Source organism: Herpailurus yagouaroundi, unplaced genomic scaffold (genome assembly GCF_014898765.1).
Source record: "Herpailurus yagouaroundi ecotype Mexico unplaced genomic scaffold, PumYag 250, whole genome shotgun sequence".
Lineage (NCBI taxonomy): Eukaryota > Metazoa > Chordata > Mammalia > Carnivora > Felidae > Herpailurus > Herpailurus yagouaroundi.
In genome coordinates this window covers 9,460,623-9,471,027 of record NW_024412467.1, presented here as the reverse complement: position 1 = coordinate 9,471,027, position 10,405 = coordinate 9,460,623, and the positions used below count along the sequence as shown (strand labels likewise).

The 10,405-nt window shown below is 43.4% G+C and overlaps 1 long non-coding RNA gene across 1 annotated transcript; it reads left to right on the top strand.

Annotated features, from left to right (window-relative positions):
* The first annotated feature begins 3,287 nt into the window (after positions 1-3,287).
* Positions 3,288-6,957, top strand: LOC121020491 (uncharacterized). Its single transcript, XR_005786156.1, has 2 exons — positions 3,288-3,548; positions 6,707-6,957. It is a non-coding gene; the product is annotated as an uncharacterized LOC121020491 (long non-coding RNA).
* The last annotated feature ends 3,448 nt before the right edge of the window (positions 6,958-10,405 follow it).

The window sequence follows — 10,405 nt, the reverse complement described above, 5'->3', positions numbered from 1 at the left end:
CTCTGTTCTGCCTCATCCATCCTTGCCGCCACTGCATCCATCCATGATTGCAGCTCAGTTAGAGCATTTTTTATTTCACCCTGACGAGTTTTTCCTTCTTTTATCTCTGCAGAAAAGGATTCTAATCTATTTTCGACTCGAGCTAGTATTCTTCTTATTGTGATTCTAAATTCTGGTTCAGACATCTTGCTTGTATCTGTGTTGCTTAAATCCCTGGCTGTCGTTTCTTCGTGCTCTTTCTTTTGGGGTGAACGCCTTCATTTTGTTATTTTGAAGGGAGAAAAGGAGTTAATGAGGTAGAATAATTAAAATTAAAAAAGAATTAAAATTTTAAAAAATTAAAATTAAAAAATTAAACACACAAATCTAATAAATGATGCTAGATCTTAGGTGTGTTTTTGGTCTGGGTGTTGAAAATGGCTTGACAGATTAGAGAAAAAAAGGGGGGGAGGAAATTGTTTGAGAATTTGAAAAAATGAATACACTGAAGTAGACTACAATGAGATGATGGGAGTAAAATAGAATTTGAGAAAATTTACACAAAAGTAAAGAATATAGTAGAAAAAAATTAAAGAAAAATATTTTTAATAAAAATTAAATATAAAAATGAAGTTTTCTCTTTCAGAAAAAGAAAAGAAATGAAAAAGAAAAAAGAAAAAAAAGAAATCGCTTGAAAATTTGAAAAAGTGAGTACAATGTAGAAGACTAAAATAAAATGATGGAAGTAAAATAGAATTTGAAAGAATTTACATAAAAGCAAAAAATATAGAAAAAAATAAATAAAAATATTTCTAATAGAAATTGAAAGTAAAAATGAAGTTTTTCTCTTTCTGCATTCAAGCAAAAGAAAAGAAATGAAAATGAGAAAAAAGAAAAAAATCATTTGAAAAGGTGAATACACTGAAGTAGACTAAAATAAAATGATAGAAGTAAGAATTTGAAAAAAATTACACAAAAGTAAAAAATATAGTAAAAAAATTAAATAAAAATATTTTTAATAAAAATTGAAAATAAAAATGAATTTTTTCTCTTTCTGTATTCAAGAAAAAGAAAAGTAGTGTAAAAGAAAAGAAAAAAAGAAAGAAAATTGAATAGATGGACCTGCTAACAGATTGAAATAGGGCTGAAATTACTTCGCTTTCCCCTAGAAGTCAGATTATGTAGCGCTTTATAGTCCATAAACTAAGCTGGCGGTGAGACTCGTGTTCTTGAAGAGCGAGGTTGGCCCAGTTGGGCGGGGTTCAGTGTAATGGCTCCATTCTCCACTAGATGGCACCACTAGCCTACTGGGGCGGATAGTTGCGGTGCTCATAGGTGGGTATGTGCATGGTGGGAGCGGTGAAAATGGGTCCACCCAGCTACCCAGTCTCTAGTATTGGAACTCTGTTCTCCCCAATCAGCAATCGCGCACCTGTCCTCTGTCTTCAGCTCACATCCACTCCCCGCTTTCTCACTCTCCGTGACCAGGCCCCGGGCACCTCTCTCCCGAGTCTTGTCTCAGATGGGGCTGTTTTCCCGGCCCCTTACTTCTGAAGGCCTGTGGCTTTGACCCGTTCTGCCCCTCTGCGGGAGGGTCTCACCGAGCAATGGTCAAATGCTGGCTGCATGCAGGAACGCTTGCTGGACCCTGCTGCAGCCGGTGCCCCGAGACTGCGGCCAGGTGCCAGCCTGCCCCAGCAAAAGTTTGCAAGATAGTGTAGCTGCAGCTTTTCAGGAATTATGGAAAATCACAACACACATCTGGCACCAGGCTTCACCCTTAAGGACCTTGTTCCAGCACCAGCGAATGTGGCCGTTTTCTGGGGTCTGCTGGGACCAGGTGACCTCAACAGTCTCTACCAAATGTCCTTCCAGCAGTGGAACTGCTTTTCCCCGTGTGGCCTGAGAACCTCCCGACCCCACTCTGTTCCTGGGGATTCGCTCTTCCCACCAGAGCACCACCAGGTATCGAGCTGCAGAGTTGCAGCCTTTGCGCTCTCCTTGTTTACAGTCTTAATGGAATTTAGACCCTCTCCTTTCTCTTTTCTCCCTTTTTAGTTTAGTCCCTGCGGCTATTTCCAATTTTCCACTTTCTCTCCATCTGCTTTTGGGGGGGTGCTTTTCCCGTATTCTACCCGCACCCCCCCCCCAGAGGCTCCATCCTCTCTCTGCCTGCAAAAGTAGCTCCCTGCCCTCCGTGACTTCTCGCTCCCCAAGTTCACCTCTCTGCACCACGTACCTGCTGAATTCTGTGGTTCAGGTGGTGTAGATTGTTGTGTTAATCCTCCAATCAGCTTTCTAGGTGTGTAGGATGGTTTAGTGTTGGTCTGGCTATATTTCATGGATGTGAGACACACAAAAAACTTCCATGCTGTTTCGCCATCTTGGCTCCTCCCCCGTTCTTCATCTGTTCTTAAGCTGAATGTCTAAGAATGGTTTTAGTTACTACTCCTTCTAACTCCCAGGGTTGTTTTGTGTGTGTGTGTGTGTGTGTGTGTGTGTGTGTGTGTGTGTGTGTTTTGAGATAATTTAGTCTTTTGATTTAATATACAGAATCTGTATACTTATATACAGATTCTCAGCTATAGATATATCACAGATGTAAATATCTCAAGTTTCATTGCCCATGATGGTTTCCTGTCATCTTCTTGCCTTATCTTCATGTCTCTTTAGGTTTGTGATCTGATGAGAACATTTGCTTGAGAAAATTCCTCCTTTGGGGCCACTTAAGTGATACAGTCTCTGAATTCATGCATACCTTCAAGTTTCTTTGATGTGTGAAATGGGATATCTTGGCCGGGTATAGGATTGTGGCTTGTAGTTCTTTTCTCTGAGAAGTCTGTAGATCTGAACCTACCGTCTTTCATTTTCTAGCATGACATATGAGAAGTCCATGGCCAGTCTGATTCTTTTCCTTTGGGAAGTGATTTTGTCTTTTTGTCTGAAGATTTTATGATTTTCTTTCTTTTTTGAATTCAGGAATTTTATTGGCATTTTTCTAGGTGTGTGTCTTTTTTCATACACACAGTCTAGAAATCAGTATTCTCTTTCAGTCTATAGGCTACCAATATTTGTTTAACTTACAGAAATGTTCTTTTATTATTTTTTAAAGTATTGCCTCTTTTTCTAGAGCTCCATTATAGAATTAGGTGTTTAGGCCTGTCCTCCAACTCTCTTATCTATCTATCTATCTATCTATCTATCTATCTATCTATCTATCCCCCTCCCCCTTGTCATTGAGATATTTCTTGGACTTGCCTTCTTAAGTACACTAATTTGGGTCTTAACGGAAAATTTGTATTTATCTTTAGAATTGCTTAATTGCTAAATTATGTTTTGTTTTGTTTTGTTTTAGCTTCAGCATTTCTTGTCCCTGTTGCCAATGATTCCCTCAATGTGATGTTATTTTCCCCCTACTAAATTGTTGTCTGTCTTCTCCAGCAGCTTCATTTCCTTGGGCATGTATTCTATTTGTTACAACTTGTCATTCTGTCTTTGACTGCAGACCATCCTTAGGTGGGATTTGTTGTTGCCATCACTCTTGTTGGATGTCCAATGGGAGCACCCAGGTAAGATTGTTTAAATACCCTGGGAGGCAGCAGTGACAGGAAGAGGGAAGAAAACCAGTTTCCATTCTAGGGAGTTCACGGGTAGAAGTCAGGCCACAACCCCCAATGTTGTATGTACATGGGGGAGAGTTCCCTGACGCTGGTCTCCGTGTACCTTACCAATCTCATGGGCAAAGAGGGATTAGTTAATCCTATTAACTTTTTAACGTTATAGAACCCTAGTAGCCAGGCATGCTTTGTTAGCTCAGATGGTGATCATCACAACTGGCTCCCTTTATCTCCAAAAGCTTCATCCTTCCCAGTATCTACCACTGTCAAATGTCTGGTCTCCAGGCAATCGTCCTGCCCTTGGGAGAGACAGTCCTATTCTAGTTCTCTCTGCCACAGTCCAACAAAACCTAAGACCTTGCCTTCCTCCAGCTTGCTACGGACTCCAATAGCTGTTTGGCTTAGAAAACCCATAGACATGAGGGTAGGAGTAAAGGGAGAGAAATGAACACAGTTAGGTGGCTCTGTTCCCCAAATGTTTCTGCATCCTCTGACAGAGCTTGTATTTTTGTATTCATTTTTTCTTATTCTTTGATGATAGAGAATCTCTCACTCACAAATGTAGTTTGACTTTTCCCAAATGCCTCTTTAATATATGCCAAAATGGATATGGTGTTTCTCTCCTCTGCCCTACTAATGGAACGAACTATACCAGCATCGTTGCCAATACCGACCAATACTCCCACTCCTGGAGTAAACCCCTAGCCAAGTCATTTCATAGTTAGGATGCTTTCAACTAAAAATTATAAAAATCCAAGCTAGCACCATTTTAAACACTAAAGAAATGTATCGATGTATCTTGCAAAACTGTTATACGCTAGCACAACCACAATATTGACATTGATACAGGAAAGACATAGGATATTTCCATCAGCACAAGCATCCTTTGTACTGCTCTTAATTTTTTAAATTTTTAATTGTGGTAAACACACACACATAATATAAACCTTACTATCTCAACATTTTTGAGTGTACAGCTTAATATGTTAAGCATGTTCACATGGCTGGGCAACTAGCTTCACTCTTGAGTTCTACTTACTCCAATCTTTGGCAAATATTAAACATTTACTTTTCACCTGGACCTGTACTAGACTCAATGGCAGGGTGGGTATATCATCAGTAATGTTTAAAATGGGGTTGCTGATTACAGAAAATGTTAACAAACTAGGGTGGGGTGGGGTAGGGGGAAATACATTTACACGTGAAAAAATAAAATGGCGACTGCATGTCCCAAAGGCCAAATTGTAGAATAGACAACTTCTGTCTCATCCTTGCCTCCTTTTCTTTTATCCCTTTGTGTGTCTGGGCTTCCCTTTTATGACCTTCCTCTTTCTTTTATCTCTTCTCTAGATATTTCAGAAACCAAACTCTGTGAAATTTATTACCTCTGGTGAAATGCCAAAGTGATTATCTAATTAATCAGAGTGCCCGAAGGACTTTTCCGTTTTTCTGCACCTGTCATGAAACTTACTAAAATCACATGGAAGGCTTTCCTTAGAGGCTTCATCCGTATAGCCATTTGCTTTGGTCTCTGTCCAGCAGGTGGCGCTGAAGGATAGTTAATTGAAGCCATTATGCCTCTCAATAGTACCCTAAATATCTACTGGGTTTTAGAGCATTTTGGCTTATTCTACTTGATTGCATAATAATCAAAATCTTGGATAGTCTATCCCTTGACTCTTTCACTCCTGGATTCCCAACATTCTTTTTGCCCCAATTCTTGGCAATTTCAATATCTGCGTGGATACCCTTCCCACATCTTGACTTCTCAGTTCCTTGACTTCCTTGTATCCTTGATCCCTTCCCATTAAACAACCTAGGACATTTTCCTTTGGGCTTTTCTTTCTTACCTACATCATGGTTGGTGATATCCAGTCCAGTGGCTTCAAATACCACTTACATGCAGATGACTGTTGACCTTCTATCCAACACCAATGTCTTCTCTAAGACCAGGCTCCACCTGAGTGTCTCATCAGCATCTCAACTTAACATGTTCCAAATAAGAGCTTCTCTCTGCTTCCCTCACAGTCCTTCGCCTCTCAATGAATGGCATCTCCACCTCCATGGCTTGGGCCCCAAACCTTGACATCACGCTTGACTTCTCTCTGTCTCTCCCATTTTCTGTCCCATATTTTGCAGATCCTGTTGGCTCTTCTTTCAGAATATATCCAGAGTATGACCACTTCTCACCATCTGTGTACCATGTCCCTCTCCAAGCCAGAGCCACCTCTTACGGGGACAGCTGTCATGACCTTCCAATTCATCCCCAGCCCCTGCCCTGTCTCCTTCCCATCTATTCTGAAGACAGCAGCCAGCGTGACTCTGTTAAAACATAAAAGAGATCCTACCCTTTTTCTTTTCTTTTTTTTTAATAAAGTGTATTTATTTCGGGGAGAGAGAACACGCAAGTAGGACAGAGAGAGGGTGACAGAGAATTCCAAGCAGGCTCTATGCTGCCAGCACAGAGCCCCAGGTGGGCTCAAACTCATGAACCGTGAGATCATGACCCTAGTGGAAATCACGAGTTGGGTGCTTAACAGACCGGACCACCCAGGCACATCCCCCCCATCCTTTTCCTAATTAACATTGCCAAGAATTCCCATCTCACACCCAATAAAAGCCCAAGTCATTACAATGGCCTACAAAGCCATATACAAGGATGCCCCCACCCTACACCAAGCTCTCTGTACCTCATCTTCTAGTACGTTCCCCACTCACTCTGCTCCAGTCTCACTAGCACCTCTCAGTTCCTCAGCACCCCAGGCCTGGTCCCATCTCAGACCAGTTGTGTCTCTTTCCTCTGCCCGGAAGGATCCTCCCCCAGCAGTGTCAGGGCCCCTCGGCCACCCTCTCCCCACCAATGAGGTTCTTCCCTGAACCCGTGGTGGAAAATCACAGGCTGGCTACCCTCATAATTCTCTAGCCTGCTTCTAGCTTTCTTCTTCTCCATAATGATTTCAACACACACACACACACACACACACACACACACACACACACCATACACATACAGATACCCATCTGCTTTCTTGCCTGTCTCTCCCCAACTAGAGTGTAAGGTCCATGTGGGCTGAGACTTGTGTCTGCTTTGTTCACTGTTGTCTCCCCAGGGCCGACAGGAGCGCCAGGCACAGGACCAGCCCTCCATACAAGCTTGCTGAATGACCAGTGAACAGATGATTATTCTGGACCACATTAGTGGTCGAATCCCAGAATGTGTCTGGACACACAAATAAATACCACCTACCACTCATGACCGACAGTACTTTGCCCTTCCGAAGTACAAGCTCAGGCAGATCTGCAAGTCCTTTCAAGGTCAAGGCTTTCCTGAAAGGAAAGATTAAAACTCAGAACAAACCAACTCACATGCCTTTGTAAATCATTTCCCAACAAATGCTCTGCCCACAGTTCCCTTTCCTGGGGCCAGCTATCATCTGAAGGTATAACTCCTAATGGCATAATTCTGCAAAGCTGAACACAGTGGCATGTTTTATAAAATACCAGCCAGCGACAGAAAAATATCCTCATCCTTACAATCATCTATAAATGCAGGGTTCCCACCCCCACCCCCCCAGCCCAGCCAGTATTTTAGAAACCTGAGAATAGATGACTGTAATTCATTTTGTTTGAATGACACTAAATTTCTTCTGTGGCCACTTAAGTGTCTTTAAGCCCTAAGATACTGGCATTAATCTTAATAAAAGGAAGAACCTTGGATCTCTATCCTCCAAATGGCAGTGTGTCCTACATTTCAAATGTGAAGGGTGTTACCAAGTCGTTTCTCTGACTGTTTGTCACTGAGATAATTGCAGTTATATTTGCTCAGAAGAGTGAGACCACACCCAAACTCTCTTTAGTACTGATGAGACTTGAAATGCTAACACCTTTCTGGAATGCGGAGTAAGGATTAAGGAAAGTGGCATTAATTCCTGGGTAGAGAAGACAATGGTCTCAGGAAATTCTTTCAGGAACTCTACATGTTTTCCATAACGTCCAGCCTTGAAAACATTTTCCGGGTCCTTCTGATACGCCCACCCCCCCATCTCATGAGTGAATCTGTCTTTTCATTTTTAGTATTTTCAGGCCTTAAGGGAAAAGTCACCCGCCTCTTTGCTATATAGTTTGTCCTTGACTAGCCAGCGTTTCCTGTAGCGAATGTTCACTTAGCGTATATTTTGTGCTGGCCGCTGTGCTAGGTCTTAAGATGAAGATAAGGAGAATAAATTGAGCTTTATTCCTAGGGGCTCACAAGGCATTAGAGAGATGTGCAAATAGATCATCAAAATGCGAGGTGATGATTCCAAATCAGAGCACAGACGAGAGAGGAGAGGCAGTGTATTCCTGACGGGCTCTGCGATGGTTTCGTGGAGAAAGTGACATTTAGGCAGAATCTTGACTGATGAGTGGGAGTCCACCGAATATAGAAGCAGGAGGGAAAGACTTCAGGCAGAGGAAAGGATATGCAAAGCCTGAATGTGTGAAAGTACCAGGCAGGGCGGTGGAACACGGAAATGTTTGCTGTGCCTGAGCCTGCGATGCCGAGGGGAGAGAGACGTCCCGAAACACTGAAGAGTCTGTGTGCCCTGCTCCACGGTTGGGCTCGATCCCGTAGACACGAAAGGGTTTTAGGCGATGGGTGAATGCACCCAGGGTTGTAGGGTGATGGCTCCAATCCCGGGCTCCCCGAGGCGTAGGCCAGACCAGCGGCCGCGGCCTCACCTGGGAACCTGGTAAAAACCCAAGTTCTGGCCCCCAGTTCAGATTTCAGAGTCAGAAATTCAGAATTTCTGGTCATGGAGCTTGGAAATCTGTATGGTATTAAGGCGTCCAGCTGCTTCTGATCCACATTCAAATGTGAGACACACTGTCCTAGTAACAGTTTGGGAGAGACAGATTGAATCTGCACAGATTGTTCCAAATAGCTCAGGCCCGAAAAAAGAAAAAGCCAGGGGCGTGAGTTTAAGCGGGACAGGATGCATTAGAAAGACCTTTCTGAAGGTTTGGCAGGAGGTAGGCAAAGGATATCTCCAGATACCCAGTTCTCAAATCTCACCAACTACCCAAATTGGGTGGCTTTTAAAAATTGTAACTTCCGGATCCTGCTCCTGATTTACCAAACAGAATCAGTATCCTGTTTTGGGCTCTTCTTCCTCCGCTGTACTTAGGTCTTCTCTGTACTTTGTGTTTTCCGTTCATGGAATCTTCCTTCTTGCTAAAGTTGTTCAACCTCTTGCACTTTGGGGGGATTTCTGGCAAGTGCCACTTGCCTTCTTTCTAGGAGAAGACAGCCTTAGAGCATCAGAGCTGGGGGTTGGGGGGGCTGTCGCTATGCAGAGACCCGTCCGTGGCTCTCAATTCTGGCCACTCACTGAATCCCCTGAAGAGAGTTATTTTTTAACGTTCATGTTCGAGGGGTGCCTGGGTGGCTCAGTCGGTTGAGCCTCCAACTTTGGCTCAGGTCATGACCTCGAGGTCCATGAGTTGGAGCCCCGCATCCGGCTCTGTGCTGACAGCTCAGAGCCTGGAGCCTGCTTCCGATTCTGTGTCTAACCTCTCTCTCTGCCCCTCCCCCTCTCATGCTCTCTCTCTCTCTCAAAAATAAATAAACATTAAAAAAAAAAATCTTAAATGTTCATGCTCAGGTTCAACCTCAAGGAAAATAAATTAGATTTCCTGGGACTGAAGTATTTCTCAAATGCCCCCTCGGTGATTCTAACGTACAACTAGCACTAAAAACTGGCGAGTGGTCCGACAGCCTTGTTTTAGGGAGAAGGCATCCAAAAAAGAGAGATCCTAGGGCCACGTAGGAGCCTGTCACATAACCTGGGTCAGATAAGGGCATAGTCAGCCACATTAAAATGCTGAGGAGGTGGAGGGGGGGGTGAGTACCAAGAAAAGATCATTACATTTCATAATGAGGACACTGCTGTTGGACTTCAAGGCACAGATGGCCGCACAAAGCCAACCCATAGACTGTTGCTAAAGCAATGAGGGAAACATTGAAAACAACCGCAAAAGCTAAAAAGAAACAATAAAAACTTACCAGGAGTATTCAAACAAACAAAAAAAAAGAAACCCCTTCATGTCCTACACTTGGAAAAAGAGACAGGGGCAGAGGAACGCACGATTCTGGAGTGATACAATCCATGTGGCTCCTGACAGCTCTCTCCTCCCCCAAAAGTGTTACTGAGGAAAGAACACGAATGAGTCAGCAAAATCTCGAGCCTTCTCACTAATGCCTTCCAATCCGTGAAGTAGACCAAGGGCATGGAAAGGCTTTCCCAGAAAAACTGTGGAAAAGTCTTCCAGATTAGACGCCTTTCTCTCTGGTGGGGTCCTGAGAGATGCTAGAAAGACACAGGAGGGCTTCCCACCCTCCAAGACATTGTGTTGAGTTGGGGTGATGAGCTCAACCTTACTGAGGTTGGTTGTCCCCCTGAGTGGGTCGAGCGGACTCTGTTACATAGGAAAGAATCTCGAAACACTTTCAGCACTCATGCGCCCTGGCTCTGATGTCAGCCCCAGTCTCCATGTCTCTTCCTGCCTCCAGCCTACAGAAAAACCGAGCTGAAAGCGACACCTACCTTAAAATTGGAAAGACATAATAACCTGGCCTCACGATCAGGCAAGGAACCTGTCAAGTAGAATCCATTACAGTGCAGAAGAGCAATTAGACGTCTGAGAAGAGTTGTCTGTTTAAAGCATGAGGAATTTCTGTCTGCTCTACAGATGATTCTGTGGCTAAAGGCAAAGCTACACAAAACTAAACTAAAAGAGTAGGAAAGTGAAAGGAAAGGAGCTGTAGGGAA